Genomic DNA, 23,702 nt, shown 5'->3' with positions numbered 1-23,702 from the left:
TGGTGGTGGTAGTGGTGTGATAGTGGTGGTGTGGTAGTAGTGGTGGTGGTGGTGTGGTGGTGGTGGTGTGGTGGTAGTGGTGGTGGTGGTGTGGTGGTGGTAGTGGTGTGGTAGTGGTGGTGGTAGTGGTGTGGTAGTGGTGGTGGTGTGGTTGTGGTGGTGGTGTGGTGTGGTAGTGGTGTGGTAGTGGTGGTGGTAGTGGTGGTGGTAGTGGTGTGGTAGTGGTGTGGTAGTGGTTGTGGTAGTGGTAGTGTGGTAGTGGTGGTAGTAGTGGTGTGGTAGTGGTGTGGTGGTGGTGTGTGTGTGGTAGTGGTGTGGTAGTGGTGTGTGTGTATGGTATGGTAGCGGTGTGGTGGGTGGTAGTGGTGTGGTAGTGGTGGTGGTGGTGTGGTAGTGGTGTGGCGGTGGTGTTGGTGTGGTAGTGGTGGTGGTGTGGTAATGGTGGTTGTGGTGGTGGTGTGGTAGTAGTGGTGTGGTGGTGGTGTGGTGGTGGTGGTGGTGTGGTAGTGGTGGTGTGGTAGTAGTGGTGTGGTAGTGGTGTGGTGAGGTAGTGGTGTGGTGGTGGTAGTGGTGGTGGTGGCGTGGTAGTGGTGGTGTGGTAGTAGTGGTGTGGTAGTGGTGTGGTAGTTGTGTGGTGGTGGTAGTGGTGTGGTAGTGGTGGTAGTGGCGTGGTAGTGGTGGTTGTGGTGGTGTAGTGGTGGTGGTGTGGTAGTGGTGTGGTGGTGGTAGTGGTGGCGTGGTAGTGGTGGTGTGGTAGTAGTGGTGTGGTAGTGGTGTGGTGAGGTAGTTGTGTGGTGGTGGTAGTGGTGTGGTAGTGGTGGTAGTGGCGTGGTAGTGGTGGTTGTGGTGGTGTAGTGGTGGTGGTGGTGGTGTGGTAGTGGTGTGGTAGTGGTGGGGTGGTGGTGGTGTGGTAGTAGTGGTGGTGGTGTGGTAGTGGTGGTGTGGTAGTGGTGTGGTGAGGTAGTAGTGGTGTTGGTGGTGGTGTGGTAGTAGTGGTGTGGTGGTGGTGTGGTAGTGGTGGTGGTGGCGTGGTAGTGGTGTGGTAGTGGTAGTAGTAGTGGTGTGGTAGTGGTGGTGGTGTGGTAGTGGTGGTGTGGTAGTGGTTTGGTAGTGGTGTGGTAGTGGTGTGGTAGTGTGGTGGTGGTGGTGTGGTGGTGGTGGTGGTAGTGGTGGTGTGGTAGTGGTGTGGTAGTGTGGTGGTGGTAGTGGTGTGGTAGTGTGGTGGTCGTGGTGTGGTAGTGGTGTGGTAGTGGTGTGTGTGGTAGTGGTGGTGTGGTAGTGGTAGTGGTGTGGTAGTGTGGTGGTGGTGGTGGTGTGGTAGTGGTGTGGTGTGGTAGTGGTGTGGTAGTGTGGTGGTGGTAGTGGTAGTGGTGTGTGTATGGTGTGGTAGCGGTGTGGTAGTGGTGTGTGTGTGGTAGTGGTGTGTGTATGGTGTGGTAGTGGTGTGGTAGTGGTGGTGGTGTTGGTGTGGTAGTGGTAGTGGTGGTGGTGTGGTGTGGTAGTGGTGGTGTGGTAGTAGTGGTGTGGTGGTGGTGGTGTGGTAGTGGTGTGGTAGTGGTTTGGTAGTGGTGTGGTAGTGGTGTGGTGGTAGTGTGGTAGTAGTGGTGTGGTAGTGGAAGTGGTGTGTTAGTGGTGGTGGTGTGGTAGTGGTGGTGGTGTGATAGTGGTGTGGTAGTGGTGGTGGTGTGGTGGTGGTAGTGGTAGTGGTGGTAGTGGTGGTGTGGTGGTAGTGGTAGTGGTGTGGTGGTGGTGTGGTAGTGGTAGTGGTGTGGTAGTGGTGGTAGCGGTGGTGTGGTGGTAGTGGTGGTGTGTATGGTGTGGTAGCGGTGTGGTAGTGGTGTGTGTGTGGTAGTGGTGTGGTGGTGGTGTGGTAGTGGTGTGGTGGTGGTGGTGTGGTAGTGGTGTTGGTGTGGTAGTGGTGGTGTGGTAGTGGTAGTGGTGTGGTGGTGGTGTTGGTGTGGTAGTGGTAGTGGTGTGGTGGTGGTGTGGTAGTGGTGTGGTAGTGGTGTGGTAGTGGTAGAGGTGTGGTAGTGGTGGGGTGGTAGTGGTGTGGTAGTGGTGTGGTAGTGATGTGGTGGTGGTGTGGTAGTGGTGGTGGTGGTGTGGTAGTGGTGTTGTAGTAGTGGTGTGGTAGTGTGGTAGTGGTGTGGTGGTGGTAGTGGTGTGGTGGTGGTAGTGGTGTGGTAGTGGCGTGGTGTGGTAGTGGTGTGGTAGTGGTGGTAGTGGTGGTGGTGTGGTAGTAGTGGTGTGGTAGTGGTGGTGGTAGTGGTGGTGGTAGTGGTGTGGTAGTGGTGTGGTAGTGGTGATGGTGTGGTAGTGGTGGTGGTCTGGTGGTGGTGTGGTGGTGGTGGTGTGGTGGTAGTGGTGTGGTGGTAGTGGTGTGGTAGCCGTGTGGTGGTGGTGTGGTGGTAGTGGTGTGGTGTTGTAGTGGTGGTGTTAGTGGTGTGGTAGTGGTGTGGTAGTGGTGTGGTAGTGGTGGTGGTAGTGGTGTGGTAGTGGTGTGGTAGTGGTGGTGGTAATGGTGGTAGTGGGTAGTGGTGTGGTAGTGGTGGTGGTAGAGGTAGTGGTGTGGTAGTGGTGGTGGTGTGGTAGTGGTGGTGGTAGAGGTAGTGGTGTGGTAGAGGTAGTGGTGTGGTGTGGTAGAGGTAGTGGTGGTGGTGTGGTAGTGGTGTGGTGGTGGTGTGGTAGTGGTGGTGGTGGTGGTGGTAGTGGTGTGGTAGTGGTGGTAGCGGTGGTGTGGTGGTAGTGGTGTGGTAGTGGTGGTGGTGTGGTAGTGGTGTGGTAGTGGTAGTGGTGTGGTAGTGGTAGTGGTGTGGTAGTGGTGGTGGTAGTGGTGGTGGTGGTGGTAGTGGTGTGGTAGTGGTGTGGTGGTGGTAGTGGTGTGGTGGTAGTGGGAGAGAACTCTCTTATGAGAATCATGAAGTGTGGTAGTGGTGTGACTTCTGGGAGCATTGACCTTGAAAGGACAAACTGGGTGATTCACTGACAGAGACACTAGTGGCAGTGAGTTGTCGTCTCTCTCTCCATGTCTGGTTTGCTGAATATCAGGAATTTGATGTATTAGTTATTACTTATATACTTTTACTGGGTGACTTTAACTTTTATTTTTTCATGTTTTATTTATTTAACCTTTATTAGGTTCATCTTTCATCTAGGCGAGTCAGTTAAGAACAAATTCTTCTTGACAATGACAGCCTACACCGGCCAAACCCGGACACCCACTGGGCCAATTGTGCGCCGCCCTATGGGACTCCCAATCACGGCCGGATGTGATACAGCCTGGATTCGAACCAGGTTCTGTAGTGACGCCTCTAGCACTGAGATGAAGTGCCTTAGACCGGCTGCTCCACTCGGGAGAACTTTCACTTGAAGTCATTTTCTACTATCTCAATTGTTCTGACACTTCTACCAGACATTTTAACAGACAGACCACTATATACATCTAACGCCATTAGTATCGGTAACATGTTAAACAATATATATCGAAAAGTATGTAAAAAATGTATTCTTGGTCTCAATTGTGACTGATGGGAACATACTGTATGTACATAAACATGGAACACTGGTCACTTTAGTAATGTTTACATACTGTTTTACTCATTTCGTATGTATATACTGTATTCTAGTCAAGGCCTATCCTATTCAACTATTGCAGTAAATACTATTCTATCCACGTATTCTACAGATATACTAAATATCCTATCCATGTATTCTACAGATATAATAAATATTCTATCCACGTATTCTACAAAAATACTAAATATTCTATCCACGTATTCTACAGATATACTAAATATTCTATCCACGTATTCTACAAAAATACTAAATATTCTATCCAGGTATTCTACGGATACACTAAATATTCTATCCACGTATTCTACGGATACACTAAATATTCTATCTATCTACAGTGGTTCCTCCTTTAAAAGTTGCGAGTTTACGCCGCGGGACTTAGAGGTCATTTGTGGTTTAATACGGTACCCTGCATCACTACTTCATTGCTCCAGACCACCACAAGGGGGAGTTAGAGCACTGATTATGCTTCTGGGTCCTACTGTGTCTCCAACTGACAATGAATGGGCGACATAAACCTAAATAGAAACTGATAATTGTGCACGACTTCAGTATTACTTACTAAAACTGTTATAGCTGCTGCCTTGGCAGGAACTAATGGGGATCCATAATAAACCCCAGGAAGAGTAGCTGCTGCCTTGACAGGAACTAACGGGGAACCATAATAAATACACATTAATAAAGAGATTTAAGATGTTTTTCTACTGCCTCAGTCAGATGAACTAGTGGATACTATGCTAGAACAACCCTTGAATGAGTAGGTGTGTCCAAACTTTAGACTGGTACTGTATGTAGGCTAATGGATAATGGTAAAACCATGTGTAAGAATATCTTGATCAAGAATACCCATAACCCACCTCAACTTTAATATACTGAGGAAATAACCTGTTATGATTAAATATATATAATGAATTAGAGCCACTGTATTTTGGGATCGCTAAGATATTTCCATACATCATGAGGATCATGGATAATATATTGAAAAAGAAGGCACATATGTAAACTAGACCATTTAAACATTATAATTACAAAGAAAATATATATATATATATATTTTTTTTAACTGTTGAATACAGACTTTTGGTGCCAAATGTGTCTGTAAAATTATACTTTTAAAATGTATACATTTGTGACCATTTTGAGAAATCATATGAAACTTCTCTGAATCTTACTACACACTTTAATAAGAATATATAACTTATTTATCTAACTTTAACTTCTCTAGAGCCTGTAAAGTACAAACAGTTTTTGTTTCACTATTGTGACCAATGGGATTAAATTGGTTTTAAGGTCCTGTAACTTTACCCAGCATGACAATGAAACACTGTTTCCACCTCTGCTCTCTATCTGCTCTGCTCAAAACATCTGTCCTGCAGCAACCCTGCCGTCTCTGACCTGCAGCGACCCTGCCGTCTCTGACCAGCAGCAACCCTGCCGTCTCTGACCAGCAGCAACCCTGCCGTCTCTGACCCGCAGCAACCCTGCTGTCTCTGACCCGCAGCAACCCTGCTGTCTCTATAGTGCTAGGTGGTGGTCCTTACCCTGCTGTGTGTGTGTGTGTGTGTGTGTGTGTGTGTGTGCGCGTGTGTTGAAGTATCACAGTAATAAATAAAATAATGTGATGTATGGCCAGTGTGTTCAGGAATGGGATGGCACCACGCCAGGTCTTCCTCCTCCTATCTTCCTGTTTTCACCTCTTATTAGCGATGATGTGTTTCCAGGACAGTTTATAAGCCAGCCAGCCTGGTCCTGACTCAGCCTCCTAGGCCCCGTCATGCCTGTACCAACACGATATACAGTCAGATACCGAGTCCCACTTAGACAGTTTCCGTCTACACTTCAGACTCACAACAAGTAGTGGAACGTAATTCGATGCCTCTTATTCTGCGACATCCATACAAGACAAAGTCCGTTTTTCTAGAATGTAAAAGCTGGAAGTTACATGATGGTAAGATTCAGTCGCGTCACATTCCTAACATGGCTTTCAAATAAATGCTGTTATTTTGGCTTGATATGGTACATTTCGACCAAAATATCCCATCTAGGCTGTCATAATATCACTGCATATTACCATCAGTATGCTATACTCCTGCAGTGGGATGTGCCACAGGCATAAATAAAGCAAAACAGAGGTTAATTGTGATTTTCTAATGTATATTGTAACATTTCAAACTCTTGTCAGAGATTTTTTTATCAAACAAACAAATAGTAGAAGTGTGTCCATACTACACAGAGAAATTTTCAGTCCAAAGAGAGTCCTACATTTTGGGAAAGCCTGACATGTCCAGTACAGCATGTCTCACCCCTGCTTTACATTCCATCAGTATCAACAATAAAAGATGGCAGCATTGACATTGATCTGACTCCCCCTTAGTCCAGGCAGAGTCTCTGCCTCCCTGTCTGTCTGCTTCCTTTCGGTCAGCTACACCGATTTGTTTTGCGTGACAACGTCCAAGAGAGTCCTACATTTTGGTACGGGGCAGAGACGTCCAGTGGAATATGCAGCTAAATACTGATCTCTCCTTATCCCTGGTTAGGGCTGAGTGTATACCCTGGCCTGCCCACCTTAAACCCAGCCTCAGTAGTAGAATGTGACCCTTCTGGACATGGGTCTGTCTCCTCCTCTGGTTACAGAGAGGATCTGACACAGCCAGGAAGACTGTCTCCTTCTCTGGTTACAGAGAGGAACTGACACACAGCCAGGAAGACTGTCTCCTTCTCTGGTTACAGAGAGGAACTGACACACAGCCAGGAAGACTGTCTCCTTCTCTGGTTACAGAGAGGAACTGACACACAGCCAGGAAGACTGTCTCCTTCTCTGGTTACAGAGAGGAACTGACACACAGCCAGGAAGACAGGGCAGTAGTACTCTCATGACTAGGAGTGACATTACACTGGGTAAACTTTAGGTCAGGGCTCTCTCTCTCTCTCTCCCTCTCTCTCTCTCTCACCCACTCTCTCACCCACTCTCTCTCTCTCGCCCACTCTCTCTCGCCCTCTCTCTCTCTCTCTCTCTCGCCCTCTCTCTGTGAAATGTGTTCAGAAGACAGTGTTTGGAATCACTTTCTCTTCCCCAAACAATGATACACACATTCTCTAAGTAATAACCTTCCCTGCACCCTTCCCTGCTCCCTTCCCTGCACCCTTCCCTGTACCCTTCCCTGCTCCCTTCCCTGCTCCCTTCCCTGTACCCTTCCCTGTACCCTTCCCTGCTCCCTTCCCTGTACCCTTCCCTGCTCCCTTCCCTGCTCCCTTCCCTGCTCCCTTCCCTGCTCCCTTCCCTGTACCTTTCCCTGCTCCCTTCCCTGCACCCTTCCCTGCTCCCTTCCCTGTACCCTTCCCTGCTCCCTTCCCTGTACCCTTCCCTGTACCCTTCCCTGCTCCCTTCCCTGCTCCCTTCCCTGCTCCCTTCCCTGCACCCTTCCCTGTACCCTTCCCTGCTCCCTTCCCTGCTCCCTTCCCTGCACCCTTCCCTGCACCCTTCCCTGCTCCCTTCCCTGTACCCTTCCCTGTACCCTTCCCTGCTCCCTTCCCTGCACCCTTCCCTGTACCCTTCCCTGCTCCCTTCCCTATACCCTTCCCTGCTCCCTTCCCTGCACCCTTCCCTGTACCCTTCCCTGCTCCCTTCCCTGCTCCCTTCCCTGCTCCCTTCCCTGCTCCCTTCCCTGTACCCTTCCCTGTACCCTTCCCTATACCCTTCCCTGCTCCCTTCCCTGCACCCTTCCCTGTACCCTTCCCTGTACCCTTCCCTGTACCCTTCCCTGCTCCCTTCCCTGCTCCCTTCCCTGCACCCTTCCCTGTACCCTTCCCTGCTCCCTTCCCTGCTCCCTTCCCTGTACCCTTCCCTGTACCCTTCCCTGTACCCTTCCCTGTACCCTTCCCTGTACCCTTCCCTGCTCCCTTCCCTGTACCCTTCCCTGCTCCCTTCCCTGTACCCTTCCCTGCTCCCTTCCCTGCTCCCTTCCCTGTACCCTTCCCTGCTCCCTTCCCTGTACCCTTCCCTGCTCCCTTCCCTGTACCCTTCCCTGTACCCTTCCCTGTACCCTTCCCTGCTCCCTTCCCTGCTCCCTTCCCTGTACCCTTCCCTGCTCCCTTCCCTGTACCCTTCCCTGCTCCCTTCCCTGCTCCCTTCCCTGCTCCCTTCCCTGCTCCCTTCCCTGCTCCCTTCCCTGTATCCTTCCCTGTATCCTTCCCTGCTCCCTTCCCTGTACCCTTCCCTGTACCCTTCCCTGTACCCTTCCCTGTACCCTTCCCTGTACCCTTCCCTGTACCCTTCCCTGCTCCCTTCCCTGTACCCTTCCCTGTACCCTTCCCTGTGGTAACTGCAGCTCTGGTCCTCTAGCCATTCATTATCTCAGTAGATGAGTACATAAACAGCTCTGGTCCTCTAGCCATTCATTATCTCAGTAGATGAGTACATAAACAGCTCTGGTTCTCTAGCCATTCGTTATCTCAGTAGATGAGTACATAAACAGCTCTGGTCCTCTAGCCATTCATTATCTCAGTAGATGAGTACATAAACAGCTCTGGTCCTCTAGCCATTCATTATCTCAGTAGATGAGTACATAAACAGAGGCAGCAGCATACAGTACAGTATAAACCCTGACCTGTTAGCTCACAGAACAATACAGTATCTAATACACATTCAGAATTGTTTCAGGCAGAGTCTACTAGAGGAATCTGCCTGTGTGTGTGTGTGTGTGTGTGTGTGTGTGTGTGTGTGTGTGTGTGTGTGTGTGTGTGTATATGTGTGTGTGTGTGTGTGTGTGTGTGTGCGTACGCGTGCCTGTGTTATTGAGTGTTTCTGTTATTTTCTGGGTTATCTTCACGGTGACTCTGCGTTCCAGAGAGGTGTTTGTTCGGTTTCTCAGGGCTGCGTTCCAGAGAGGTGTTTGTTGGGTTTCTCAGGGCTGCGTTCCAGAGAGGTGTTTGTTCGGTTTCTCAGGGCTGTGTTCCAGAGAGGTGTTTGTTCGGTTTCTCAGGGCTGCGTTCCAGAGAGGTGTTTGTTGGGTTTCTCAGGGCTGCGTTCCAGAGAGGTGTTTGTTCGGTTTCTCAGGGCTGCGTTCCAGAGAGGTGTTTGTTGGGTTTCTCAGGGCTGCGTTCCAGAGAGGTGTTTGTTCGGTTTCTCAGGGCTGCGTTCCAGAGAGGTGTTTGTTGGGTTTCTCAGGGCTGCGTTCCAGAGAGGTGTTTGTTCGGTTTCTCAGGGCTGCGTTCCAGAGAGGTGTTTGTTGGGTTTCTCAGGGCTGCGTTCCAGAGAGGTGTTTGTTCGGTTTCTCAGGGCTGCGTTCCAGAGAGGTGTTTGTTGGGTTTCTCAGGGCTGCGTTCCAGAGAGGTGTTTGTTCGGTTTCTCAGGGCTGTGTTCCAGAGAGGTGTTTGTTCGGTTTCTCAGGGCTGCGTTCCAGAGAGGTGTTTGTTGGGTTTCTCAGGGCTGCGTTCCAGAGAGGTGTTTGTTGGGTTTCTCAGGCTGCGTTCCAGAGAGGTGTTTGTTCGGTTTCTCAGGGCTGCGTTCCAGAGAGGTGTTTGTTGGGTTTCTCAGGGCTGTGTTCCAGAGAGGTGTTTGTTCGGTTTCTCAGGGCTGCGTTCCAGAGAGGTGTTTGTTGGGTTTCTCAGGGCTGCGTTCCAGAGAGGTGTTTGTTCGGTTTCTCAGGGCTGCGTTCCAGAGAGGCGTTTGTTGGGTTTCTCAGGGCTGCGTTCCAGAGAGGTGTTTGTTCGGTTTCTCAGGGCTGTGTTCCAGAGAGGTGTTTGTTCGGTTTCTCAGGGCTGCGTTCCAGAGAGGTGTTTGTTGGGTTTCTCAGGGCTGCGTTCCAGAGAGGTGTTTGTTGGGTTTCTCAGGGCTGCGTTCCAGAGAGGTGTTTGTTCGGTTTCTCAGGGCTGCGTTCCAGAGAGGTGTTTGTTGGGTTTCTCAGGGCTGTGTTCCAGAGAGGTGTTTGTTCGGTTTCTCAGGGCTGCGTTCCAGAGAGGTGTTTGTTGGGTTTCTCAGGGCTGCGTTCCAGAGAGGTGTTTGTTCGGTTTCTCAGGGCTGCGTTCCAGAGAGGTGTTTGTTGGGTTTCTCAGGGCTGCGTTCCAGAGAGGTGTTTGTTCGGTTTCTCAGGGCTGCGTTCCAGAGAGGTGTTTGTTCGGTTTCTCAGGGCTGTGTTCCAGAGAGGTGTTTGTTCGGTTTCTCAGGGCTGCGTTCCAGAGAGGTGTTTGTTGGGTTTCTCAGGGCTGCGTTCCAGAGAGGTGTTTGTTGGGTTTCTCAGGGCTGCGTTCCAGAGAGGTGTTTGTTCGGTTTCTCAGGGCTGTGTTCCAGAGAGGTGTTTGTTCGGTTTCTCAGGGCTGCGTTCCAGAGAGGTGTTTGTTGGGTTTCTCAGGGCTGCGTTCCAGAGAGGTGTTTGTTCGGTTTCTCAGGGCTGCGTTCCAGAGAGGTGTTTGTTGGGTTTCTCAGGGCTGTGTTCCAGAGAGGTGTTTGTTGGGTTTCTCAGGGCTGCGTTCCAGAGAGGTGTTTGTTGGGTTTCTCAGGGCTGCGTTCCAGAGAGGTGTTTGTTCGGTTTCTCAGGGCTGCGTTCCAGAGAGGTGTTTGTTGGGTTTCTCAGGGCTGCGTTCCAGAGAGGTGTTTGTTCGGTTTCTCAGGGCTGCGTTCCAGAGAGGTGTTTGTTCGGTTTCTCAGGGCTGATGACAGGTGTCCACAGACAGAGAATATTCTCTGCACGAACGCTTCGGATGCAGGGTCAGAAACCAGATGCAGGGGCAGAAACCAGATGCAGGGGCGGAAACCAGATGCAGGGGCAGAAAACAGGGTCAGAAACCAGATGCAGGGGCAGAAATCAGATGCAGGGTCAGAAACCAGATGCAGGGGCAGAAACCAGATGCAGGGTCAGAAACCAGATGCAGGGTCAGAAACCAGATGCAGGGGCAGAAACCAGATGCAGGGGCAGAAACCAGATGCAGTGTCACAGGCCTCAGCTTTGGATTAACAGTCATCCTTGTCTGTCAGACCTGGAGAGTTGACTCTGTAAACATGCCCTCCTTTACCTCTTCCATGTATTTCCACAGCTCACACAGGCATGTATTGCCCTGCCAGGTTGACCCTCCTGCTGGACAGTGACCTCATGCCCTGCCAAGTTGACCCTCCTGCTGGACAGTGACCTCATGCCCTGCCAGGCTGACCCTCCTGCTGGACAGTGACCTCATGCCCTGCCAAGTTGACCCTCCTGCTGGACAGTGACCTCATGCCCTGCCAGGCTGACCCTCCTGCTGGACAGTGACCTCATGCCCTGCCAGGCTGACCCTCCTGCTGGACAGTGACCTCATGCCCTGCCAAGTTGACCCTCCTGCTGGACAGTGACCTCATGCCCTGCCAGGTTGACCCTCCTGCTGGACAGTGACCTCATGCCCTGCCAGGTTGACCCTCCTGCTGGACAGTGACCTCATGCCCTGCCAGGCTGACCCTCCTACTGGACAGTGGCCTCATGCCCTGCCAGGTTGACCCTCCTGCTGGACAGTGACCTCATGCCCTGCCAGGTTGACCCTCCTGCTGGACAGTGACCTCAGACACAGTCTTGGATACGTGGAAGCTATATTTCTGATACACTGTGGTCGAGATGCTTGCTGGATTCATCATGTTGGCATCTTCCTGGGGTACTGCTGCTCTACGGCTGTACTCTCTGATTTGCTGAAGTACAAAAGACTCTGCTTCCCTCATCAGTGGCTCCATCTCTGTTGAGCGAAGTGGCAGAGACACACTCGGGTCTATCAGACAAGCTGCTGCAGGGATTGGATAGAAGTCGGCATTAGTTGACTGGCTCAAGGTTTACAAGGCGTGGAGCGGCAGGTAGCCTAGTGGTTAGAGCGTTAGGCCAGTAACCAAAAGGTTGCTGGATCGAATCCCCGAGCTGACAAGGTACAAATCTGTTGTTCTGCCCGTGAACAAGTTCCTAGGCCGTCATTGAAAATACGAATTTGTTCTTAACTGACTTGCCTAGTTAAATAAAGGTTAAATAATAAAGATAGCGATGCACAAGCTAGGCCTATTGAAACATTGGTATCTACTGGCAGCATTTACCCGCCAAAAGCTCTATAAAAACATTTACATTTTAGTCATTTAGCAGACGCTCTTATCCAGAGCGACTTACAGTAGTGACTGCATACATTTCATACATTATTTTATTTATTTTAGTATTTAAAAAAAAAATGTTTTTATATATATATATATATATTTTTTTCGGTACCGGTCCCCCGTGGGAATCGAACCCACAACCCTGGCGTTGCAAACACCATGCTCTACCAACTGAGCCACACGGGACCAATGATGATTTGGATTTTAATGTAGTTAGTTTTGCAGTCAAAGGCTATAGTATAGTTTTAATTTTTCAAATATTTTGTATTTTAATATTTATTTCAGTTTACTAAATAGTTTTTCTTTTCTTTTAGTTTCAGTTTTGGTTTACTATAAAACCCTTGACACAGACAGAGATGAATAGTTGAAGAAGTCAACAGAATCTCCTCCATTCCTCTCCTCCTCCTCCATTCCTCTCCTCGTCCTCCATTCCTCTCCTCCTCCTCCATTCCTCTCCTCCTCCTCCATTCCTCTCCTCCTCCTCCATTCCTCTCCTCCTCCTCCATTCCTCTCCTCGTCCTCCATTCCTCTCCTCGTCCTCCATTCCTCTCCTCCTCCTCCATTCCTCTCCTCCTCCTCCATCCCTCTCCTCCTCCTCCATCCCTCTCCTCGTCCTCCATTCCTCCTCCTCCTCCTCCATTCCTCTCCTCCTCCTCCATTCCTCTCCTCCTCCTCCATTCCTCTCCTCCTCCTCCATTCCTCTCCTCGTCCTCCATTCCTCTCCTCCTCCTCCATTCCTCTCCTCCTCCTCCATTCCTCTCCTCCTCCTCCATTCCTCTCCTCCTCCTCCATTCCTCTCCTCCTCCTCCATTCCTCTCCTCCTCCTCCATTCCTCTCCTCCTCCTCCATTCCCTCTCCTCCTCCTCCATTCCTCTCCTCCTCCTCCCATTCCTCTCCTCCTCCTCCATTCCTCTCCTCCTCTCCATCCATCCTCCTCCTCCTCCATTCCTCTCCTCCTCCTCCATTCCTCCTCCTCCTCCTCCATTCCTCTCCTCCTCCTCCATTCCTCTCCTCCTCCTCCATTCCTCTCCTCGTCCACCATTCCTCTCCTCGTCCACCATTTCTTTCACGAGGCAGCGGCGTGGGATCTCTCTCTACCCACGATGCACAGCGGGAGGCAGCTGTGCAGCAGCAGCCCAGGAGACTCTGTCATTGTCCCAAATGGCACCCTTTTCACTATATAGTGCCCTATTACCTACAATTCTCGAAAGGGCCCTGGTTCAAAGTAGTGCACTGTATAGGGAATAGGGTGCCATTTGGAACTCAGACTCTGGATGCCATATAACAGCAGGCTGCTGCATCACTGAACATATGGGCAGACTGTGTGTGTGTGTGTGTGTGTGTGTGTGTGTGTGTGTGTGTGTGTGTTCCTGACTACCAGGATATCCATCACAGGGTAGTGTGACAGGTGTGGGGTTGTTATTTAAGTCACTTTTAATTACAACTAGGCTGTTGTTATGGAAGCGGAGCGGTCTCCTCCACCTCCACCGGTTTCTTAAACGGGTTGGGCATTAACAGCACAATAAACAGTCAGAGAAACAGAATGTCATTCCTGACAACAGTCCTGATATTGTCTATGGTTGGCTTTGCATTACACTACAGAGAAACAGAATGTCATTCCTGACAACAGTCCTGATATTGTCTATGGTTGGCTTTGCATTACACTACAGAGAAACAGAATGTCATTCCTGACAACAGTCCTGATATTGTCTATGGTTGGCTTTGCATTACACTACAGAGAAACAGAATGTCATTCCTGACAACAGTCCTGATATTGTCTATGGTTGGCTTTGCATTACACTACAGTACAATACTGGCTTGGTTCTGTGTGTGAATCAGTAGAGGATGCCTAGCTTTCTAACCAGGCTGTGGTCCCTCTGTCTGTGGTCACTCTGTCTGTGGTCACTCTGTCTGTGGTCACTCTGTCTGTGGTCCCTCTGTCTGTGGTCCCTCTGTCTGTGGTCACTCTGTCTGTGGTCACTCTGTCTGTGGTCACTCTGTCTGTGGTCCCTCTGTCTGTGGTCCCTCTGTCTGTGGTCCCTATGTCTGCAGTGACTTTGCTAGCCTAAAGTAGGTTTAGTCTAGACAGGGGGAGGGCTAAATGGAAGGGGTTTTCCTGGAGAGTGTCAGGTTACCCTGGCAGGGCTGGCAGGGCTGGCAGGGCTGGCAGGTTGTGGGCAGACTAGGCAGTGCTCTGTAGAGAACAACAATTACCAAGGGGTTCCACTGGCACTACAGCTGGCACCATGCCCCACTACAGCTGGCACCATGCCCCACTACAGCTGGCACCATGCCCCACTACAACTGGCACCATGCCCCACTACAGCTGGCACCACAGCTGGCACCATGCCCCACTACAGTTGGCACCATGCCACACTTCTCTGGCACCATGCCCCACTACAGCTGGCACCATGCCCCACTACATCTGGCACCATGCCCCACTACAACTGGCACCATGCCCCACTACAGCTGGCACCATACCCCACTACAGCTGGCACCATGCCCCACTACAGCTGGCAACATGCCCCACTACAGCTGGGAACATGCCCCACTACCTCTGGCACCATGCCCCACAACAGCTGGCACCATGCCCCACAACAGCTGGCACCATGCCCCACTTTTTCTGGCACCATGCCCCACTACAACTGGCACCATGCCCCACTACAGCTGGCACCATGCCCCACTACAGCTGGCACCACAGCTGGCACCATGCCCCACTACAGCTGGCACCATGCCACACTACCTCTGGCACCATGCCCCACTACAGCTGGCACCATGCCCCACTACAGCTGGCACCATGCCCCACTACCTCTGGCACCATGCCCCACTACAACTGGCACCATGCCCCACTACAGCTGGCACCATGCCCCACTACAACTGGCACCATGCCCCACTACAGCTGGCACCATGCCCCACTACAGCTGGTACCATGCACCACTACAGCTGGTACCATGCCCCACTACAGCTGGCACCATGCCCCACTACAACTGGCACCATGCCCCACTACAGCTGGCACCATGCCCCACTACAGCTGGCACCATGCCCCACTACAGCTGGCACCATGCCCCACTACCTCTGGCCTGGTTCCATCCTAAGTGCCACCATTGGAAAACTTACCATCTAGCCTGGATTCTGGACCTGTAGACTACACTGCTTCTGGACTGGTTCCATTTCTGTAGCCTGGATTCTGGACCTGTAGACTACACTGCCTCTGGACTGGTTCCATTCAGTAGCCTGGATTCTGGACCTGTAGACTACACTGCCTCTGGACTGGTTCCATTTCTGTAGCCTGGATTCTGGACCTGTAGACTACACTGCCTCTGGACTGGTTCCATTCAGTAGCCTGGATTCTGGACCTGTAGACTACACTGCCTCTGGACTGGTTCCATTCAGTAGCCTGGATTCTGGACCTGTAGACTACACTGCCTCTGGACTGGTTCCATTCAGTAGCCTGGATTCTGCCTCCCAATGTCTACTGCCTCTGGCTGTCCTGTGCCACCCCTGGACACTTCCCTCCCAAACTGGATCCCTAGCCTGGATTCTGGCCCTGCAGAGTGTAGACTGCACTGGCACAATCTGATGATATTTAGGCCATATTTAGGTCATTTCCCAAGCATTTCTTGGGGATTTCAAGTAACAGCATCTAATTGTAACATTATTCAAATCCTTGGCCATTTCTAAGTATTCTTAATGCATCTCCCAACAGCACTTACCAGGTTTGGCACATGGCTGGGGTGGGAATACCCAGATCTGGGCCTGTCATGAGGATTTATTTCAACTGTGTGCTCCGAAATGGCTCAGCCTGCATTCCAAATGGTATCCTATTCATTTTAGTCGTTTAGCAGACGCTCTTATCCAGAGCGACTTACAGTAGTGAATGCAGACATTTCAATTCATTTTATAATTTTTTTTTTTCCTCTGTACTGGCCCCCCGTGGGAATCGAACCCACAACCCTGGCGTTGCAAACACCATGCTCTACCAACTGAGCTACAGGGAGGCCCCTATTCCCTATATAGTGGCCTACTTTAGACCAGAGCCCTATGGAACCCTATTCCCTATATAGTGGCCTACTTTAGACCAGAGCCCTATGGAACACTATTCCCTATATAGTGGCCTACTTTAGACTAGAGCCCTATGGAACCCTATTCCCTATATAGTGGCCTACTTTAGACCAGAGCCCTATGGAACCCTATTCCCTATATAGTGCACTACTTTAGACCAGAGCCCTATGGAACCCTATTCCCTACATAGTGCACTACTTTTGACCAGAGCCCTACAGCATTTGGGACGCATTCTTAGTGTTGCTGAGCATTAACGACATGACAAACAGCACCGTGTCAAGTCACTGGAAACAGAGAGAACAATCTGTGACAACGTAGCTGATAATATACCTGACAACGTAGCTGATAATATACCTGACAACGTAGCTGATAATATACCTGACAACGTAGCTGATAATATACCTGACAACGTAGCTGATAATATACCTGACAACGTAGCTGATAATATACCTGACAACGTAGCTGATAATATACCTGACAACGTAGCTGATAATATACCTGACAACGTAGCTGATAATATACCTGACAACGTAGCTGATAATATACCTGACAACGCAGCTGATAATATACCTGACAACGTAGCTGATAATATACCTGACACGTAGCTGATAATATACCTGACAACGTAGCTGATAATATACCTGACAACGTAGCTGATAATATACCTGACAACGTAGCTGATAATATACCTGACAAACGTAGCTGATAATATACCTGACAACGTAGCTGATAATATACCTGACAACGTAGCTGATAATATACCTGACAACGTAGCTGATAATATACCTGACAACGTAGCTGATAATATACCTGACAACGTAGCTGATAATATACCTGACAACGTAGCTGATAATATACCTGACAATGCACCTGATAATATACCTGACAACGCAGCTGATAATATACCTGACAACGTAGCTGATAATATACCTGACAACGTAGCTGATAATATACCTGACACGTAGCTGATAATATACCTGACAACGTAGCTGATAATATACCTGACAACGTAGCTGATAATATACCTGACAACGTAGCTGATAATATACCTGACAACGTAGCTGATAATATACCTGACAACGTAGCTGATAATATACCTGACAACGTAGCTGATAATATACCTGACAACGTAGCTGATAATATACCTGACAACGTAGCTGATAATATACCTGACAACGTAGCTGATAATATACCTGACAACGTAGCTGATAATATACCTGACAATGCACCTGATAATGGACGTGATAGTGGACCTGATAATATACCCCCAACCAGCCAAAGGCCTGTAGTCCAGGGTGACCGTATCTAGGTCTGTCTGTGACTGCAGGAACCTGAGCTGCAGCAGGTAGCCTACAGGCCCCCAGTTAACCCACAGGCCCCTAGTTAACCCACAGGCCCCTAGTTAACCCACAGGCCCCTAGTTAACCCACAGGCCCCTAGTTAACCCACAGGCCCCTAGTTAACCCACAGGCCCCCAGTTAACCCACAGGCCCCTAGTTAACCCACAGGCCCCTAGTTAACCCACAGGCCCCCAGTTAACCCACAGGCCCCTAGTTAACCCACAGGCCCCCAGTTAACCCACAGGCCCCTAGTTAACCCACAGGCCCCCAGTTAACCCACAGGCCCCTAGTTAACCCACAGGCCCCCAGTTAACCCACAGGCCCCCAGTTAACCCACAGGCCCCCAGTTAACCCAGTTAACCCACAGGCCCCCAGTTAACCCAGTTAACCCACAGGCCCCCAGTTAACCCACAGGCCCCTAGTTAACCCAGTTAACCCACAGGCCCCTAGTTAACCCACAGGCCCCTAGTTAACCCACAGGCCCCTAGTTAACCCACAGGCCCCCAGTTGACCCACAGGCCCCCAGTTGACCCACAGGCCCCCAGTTGACCCACAGGCCCCCAGTTAACCCACAGGCCCCTAGTTAACCCACAGGCCCCCAGTTAACCCACAGGCCCCCAGTCCAACAGGGTCACAGCAGGATCTGCTACTGTAGGTGCGTGGCCATAGGAAGAAATGTGAACACCGCTGCAGACTACAGGCACCAGTGCAGCATCATGTCCCTTAGTCCAGCAGATCAGACAGGACCTGATCTGTTTAAATGACCAGCTAGCAGCTCAGACAAGACCTGACCTGTTTAAATGACCAGCTAGCAGCTCAGACAGGACCTGATCTGTTTAAATGACCAGCTTGCAGCTCAGACAGGACCTGACCTGTTTAAATGACCAGCTAGCAGCTCAGACAGGACCTGACCTGTTTAAATGACCAGCTAGCAGCTCAGACAGGACCTGACCTGTTTAAATGACCAGCTAGCAGCTCAGACAGGACCTGACCTGTTTAAATGACCAGCTTGCAGCTCAGACAGGACCTGACCTGTTTAAATGACCAGCTAGCAGCTCAGACAGGACCTGTTTAAATGACCAGCTAGCAGCTCAGACAGGACCTGACCTGTTTAAATGACCAGCTAGCAGCTCAGACAGGACCTGACCTGTTTAAATGACCAGCTAGCAGCTCAGACAGGACCTGTTTAAATGACCAGCTAGCAGCTCAGACAGGACCTGACCTGTTTAAATGACCAGCTAGCAGCTCAGACAGGACCTGATCTGTTTAAATGACCAGCTAGCAGCTCAGACAGGACCTGACCTGTTTAATGACCAGCTAGCAGCTCAGACAGGACCTGACCTGTTTAAATGTCCAGCTAGCAGCTCAGACAGGACCTAACCTGTTTAATGACCAGCTAGCAGCTCAGACAGGACCTGATCTGTTTAAATGACCAGCTAGCAGCTCAGACAGGACCTGATCTGTTTAAATGACCAGCTAGCAGCTCAGACAGGACCTGACCTGTTTAAATGACCAGCTAGCAGCTCAGACAGGACCTGACCTGTTTAATGACCAGCTAGCAGCTCAGACAGGACCTGTTTAATGACCAGCTAGCAACTCAGACAGGAGCTAGAGAGGTAAGGCTTCCAACAAGCCCAATTAAGAGAAGTGAGGATTTACCAGTATGTAATGAAGGTCTCTAGCTGTGGTAATACAGTAATACTGGCTCCCTGGTAGGACAGCAGTGTAACAGGGCAGATATGGTGCGTATCCCAAATGGAACCCTGTTCCCTATATAGTGCACTACTTTTGACCAGAGTCCTAATAGGGGCCATAGGGTCCTGGTCAAAAGTTGTGCACTATATAGGGAATAGGGTTCCATTTGGGACGCAAGCCATGGACAACACAGAGCCTGCACTCGACCCTTCGTATGCAATTAACCCCTGTCCCACTGAGTCTCACCGGTTGGCTGTTTTAAAGCACCAGCCGAGCCAATCAGAGAGATGAAAAGGCTTCCTGTTGCTCCAGCCTATTGTCTTCCAGGGTTTATACAGGAAGTAAGAAGTGGCAGCTCTGTGGAAGAGTGGACCCATGGAGGGAACATTGTTCCATGTTACCAAGATAACGGCTTATTGCAATGGATTTAAAATAAATTCATTTTTAGATTTTGTTTTATTAATTGAACCTGGTCTGGTCAAAAGCTCCTTGAACATTCTCTCTAATGTCTTGAAACATCAAACAAATTAAGTTTGTTATGCACTTAAGTTCAGTTGAAATCAAAAGGACTGCGTCTCTCACCATCTCCAAGCTAATAGGAACAGCAGACAGCTAATTTACCATTGATTATGTGAGCATCTTTTCTGAGGTTATACAGACTCCCCTAGTGTGCTGTACCCTAGCTCTGTGCCCTGTGCTCTGTCAGGGCCGGAAGGTGGCTCTAAACCCACACAGACACCATTATGATTTATTAGGAGAGGAGAGGAGAGGAGAGGAGAGAGGGAGAGAGGAGAGGAGAGGAGAGGAGAGGGGGAGAGAGGAGAGGAGAGAGAGTGGAGGAGAGAGAGGAGAGAGGTGAGGGGAGCGAGGAGAGAAGAGAGAGGAGAGGAGGAGAGAGGAGAGGAGAGGAGAGAGAGAGAGAGAGAGGAGAGAGAGTGGAGATTGAAGTGAGGAGAGAGGAGAGAGAGGAGACGAGAGGGGAGGAGAGAGGAGAGGAGCGAGAGAGAGAGTGAGAGAGAGAGGGAGAGGAGAGAAGGAGAGGAGAGAGAGAGTGGATGAGAGGAGAGGAGGAGGAAGGGAGAGAGGGAGAGAGAGAGAGAGAGAGGAGAGTGGAGGAGAGGAGAGGGAGTATAGAGAGAGAGAGAACAGAGAGGAGAGGAGAGAAGAGAGTGGAGGAGAGAGAGGAGACGAGAGGGGAGGAGAGAGGAGAGGAGCGAGAGAGAGAGAGAGAGGGAGAGGAGAGAAGGAGAGGAGAGAGAGAGTGGATGAGAGGAGAGGAGAGGAGGAGGAAGGGAGAGAGGGAGAGAGAGAGAGAGAGAGGAGAGTGGAGGAGAGGAGAGGGAGTGGAGAGAGAGAGAACAGAGAGGAGAGGAGAGAAGAGAGTGGAGGAGAGAAGAGAGTGGAGGAGAGAGAGGAGAGAGAGGTGAGGAGAGAGAGGTGAGGAGAGAGAGGAGAGGAGAGAAGAGAGTGGAGGAGAGAGAGGGGAGAAGAGGGGAGGACAGGAGAGAAAAGAGAGAGTAGTTGAATGAGTTGATAAATATAGCTAACATCTTCTGACAATAGCGCTGGCCGAGGGGAACTTGACCAGCAAGCAGAAGGGAATGGCTCCTACATAAGTGGCAGCCTCAGACACTTTTGTGTTTCTAAATATTTATGTTGAGGAGTAAACACACGTCAACTCTGATATGTAGCTGAGATGCTCAGACAGAGGACCTACTGATGCAACCTCCTCTCCTCCAACCAACACATACCTCTCCTCGAGGAGACAGACCACCAGATATACCCTGGTATTATGTAGCCATGAGGAGACAGACCACCAGATATACCCTGGTATTATGTAGCGATGAGGAGACAGACCACCAGATATACCCTGGTATTATGTAGCCATGAGGAGACAGACCACCAGATATACCCTGGTATTATGTAGCCATGAGGAGACAGACCACCAGATATACCCTGGTATTATGTAGTCATGAGGAGACAGACCACCAGATATACCCTGGTATTATGTAGTCATGAGGAGACAGACCACCAGATATACCCTGGTATTATGTAGCCATGAGGAGACAGACCACCAGATATACCCTGGTATTATGTAGTCATGAGGAGACAGACCACCAGATATACCCTGGTATTATGTAGCCATGAGGAGACAGACCACCAGATATACCCTGGTATTATGTAGTCATGAGGAGACAGACCACCAGATATACCCTGGTATTATGTAGCCATGAGGAGACAGACCACCAGATATACCCTGGTATTATGTAGTCATGAGGAGACAGACCACCAGATATACCCTGGTATTATGTAGTCATGAGGAGACAGACCACCAGATATACCCTGGTATTATGTAGCCATGAGGAGACAGACCACCAGATATACCCTGGTATTATGTAGTCATGAGGAGACAGACCACCAGATATACCCTGGTATTATGTAGTCATGAGGAGACAGACCACCAGATATACCCTGGTATTATGTAGTCATGAGGAGACAGACCACCAGATATACCCTGGTATTATGTAGCCATGAGGAGACAGACCATCAGATATACCCTGGTATTATGTAGTCATGAGGAGACAGACCACCAGATATACCCTGGTATTATGTAGCCATGAGGAGACAGACCACCAGATATACCCTGGTATATGTAGTCATGAGGAGACAGACCACCAGATATACCCTGGTATTATGTAGTCATGAGGAGACAGACCACCAGATATACCCTGGTATTATGTAGCCATGAGGAGACAGACCATCAGATATACCTGGTATTATGTAGTCATGAGGAGACAGACCACCAGATATACCCTGGTATTATGTAGCCATGAGGAGACAGACCACCAGATATACCCTGGTATTATGTAGCCATGAGGAGACAGACCACCAGATATACCCTGGTATTATGTAGCTGAGGAGACAGACCACCAGATATACCCTGGTATTATGTAGCCATGAGGAGACAGACCACCAGATATACCCTGGTATTATGTAGCCATGAGGAGACAGACCACCAGATATACCCTGGTATTATGTGGCTGAGCCATGAGGAGACAGACCACCAGATATACCCTGGTATTATGTAGTCATGAGGAGACAGACCACCAGATATACCCTGGTATTATGTAGCCATGAGGAGACAGACCACCAGATATACCCTGGTATTATGTGGCTGAGCCATGAGGAGACAGACCACCAGATATACCCTGGTATTATGTAGCCATGAGGAGACAGACCACCAGATATACCCTGGTATTATGTGGCTGAGCCACGAGGAGAAACTGAAATGTTTTTTTTGTCCGTTGTGTGTATTTCCGTTTGCGGAATATTTAGATAAAGCCTGGAATAAAAGAAAAAGGGCTACCTATAATTAAATTAGAACATTTTGAGCTTCAACGTGTCAAGCGTCAAGAGTGTATATAAATTGTGTACAGTCCGTCTCCCACATGAATCTTTTCTTTGTGCCAGACTCGGTTCAAATGCCTTCCGTTTCATTTGTCTGGATTCTTTTATCTGGATACTGTATGTATTTATGTATGTATAATCTTTTAGTAGTTATTGTTTGGATATCCTTATTGACTATTATGTATTTTGATTTATTTTCACTCTTTATGTGGTGCGCACTGCAGAGAACAAGGGAAGAATTATCAGTACATTATCACAGTGAATTATCACTACATTATCACAGGGAATTATCACTACATTATCGCTACATTATCAGTACATTAACACAGTGAATTATCAGTACATTATCAGTACATTATCACAGCAAATTATCACTGCATTATCACAGTGAATTATCGGTACACTATCACATCAAACTATCACTGCATTATCACAGTAAATTATCACTACATTATCACGGCGCATTATCGGTACACTATCACATCAAACTATCACTACATTATCACAATGAATTATTACATCACATTATCCATACATTATCACTATATTATCACAGTGAATTATCACTACATTATCACAGTGGATTATCACTACATTATCAAAGTAAATTGTCACTACATTATCACAGTGAATTATCACTACACTATCACACCGGGTTGTCACTGCATTATCACAATGGATTGCCACTACATTATCACAACACATTATCTGTACATTATCACAGTGAATTATCTGTACATTATCACAGTGAATTATTCTAATGTTTGTTTATGTGTTAATTAATCCCATAAGGCACAGGTTGCCATCTGGCGATTTGACACGAAAGTAAAATGTCATTCATTCACACACACACACACACACACACACACACACACACACACACACACACACACACACACACACACACACACACCCTCTCCCCTCTCTCTCTTCCCCCTCTCTCTCCCTCATCTCTCTTCTCCCCCCTCTCTCTCCCCCCATCTCTCTCCCCCCTCTCTCTCTTCATTGGGAATTACAACACTACTGCTTTCACTATAAAGAGGAGTGCTCTGTCTCTCTCTCTTTGCTAAGTGTTTTAGGTCCCATACTGTCGCACTCAGCACTTTGTCTGAGAGTGCAATCATTGCTGCTGTCCCTCCAGAATGTTAAAAAAGCCCCGGGCCGTGAACTTTCTGCACCCTCGTATGGCATCATTTATACCCAAAACAGACACACTCAATTAACAAGGGATTAAGTGAGGTAGCAGTCAATACTCTCTCTCTCTCTCCCTCCCCCCCAATGGGCTTTATTGGCATAGGAAACAAATGTTTACATTGCCAAAGCTAGTGAACTCTCTCTCTCTCTCGTTCTCGGTCTCTCTCGGTTTCTCTCGGTCTCCGAAACTAAATCTATATATACCAGAAATAGGTTGGTGAGTGGTTGGTGGTGGTGGTGGTGGGGTGGTGGTGGGGGGGTGGTGGTGGGGTGGGGTGGTGAGGTTGGTGGTGGTGGTGGTGATAGTGGTGGTGGTGGTGAGGTTGGTGGTGGTG

The 23,702-nt window shown here is 49.3% G+C and overlaps 1 protein-coding gene and 1 non-coding gene across 6 annotated transcripts in view; both read right to left on the bottom strand.

Annotated features, from left to right (window-relative positions):
• Window positions 1-23,702, bottom strand: part of LOC115158899 (lipoma-preferred partner homolog) — a 357,166-nt gene that overhangs the window by 30,394 nt on the left and 303,070 nt on the right. The gene's annotated exons all lie outside the window — the stretch shown is intronic.
• trnaa-ugc (transfer RNA alanine (anticodon UGC)) lies at window positions 15,594-15,668 on the bottom strand. Its single transcript has one exon. It is a non-coding gene; the product is annotated as a tRNA-Ala (tRNA).

Source organism: Salmo trutta, chromosome 22 (genome assembly GCF_901001165.1).
Source record: "Salmo trutta chromosome 22, fSalTru1.1, whole genome shotgun sequence".
Classification (NCBI taxonomy): domain Eukaryota; kingdom Metazoa; phylum Chordata; class Actinopteri; order Salmoniformes; family Salmonidae; genus Salmo; species Salmo trutta.
The sequence above is the reverse complement of the archived record's forward strand: the minus strand, read 5'-3'. Positions and strand labels throughout refer to the sequence as shown.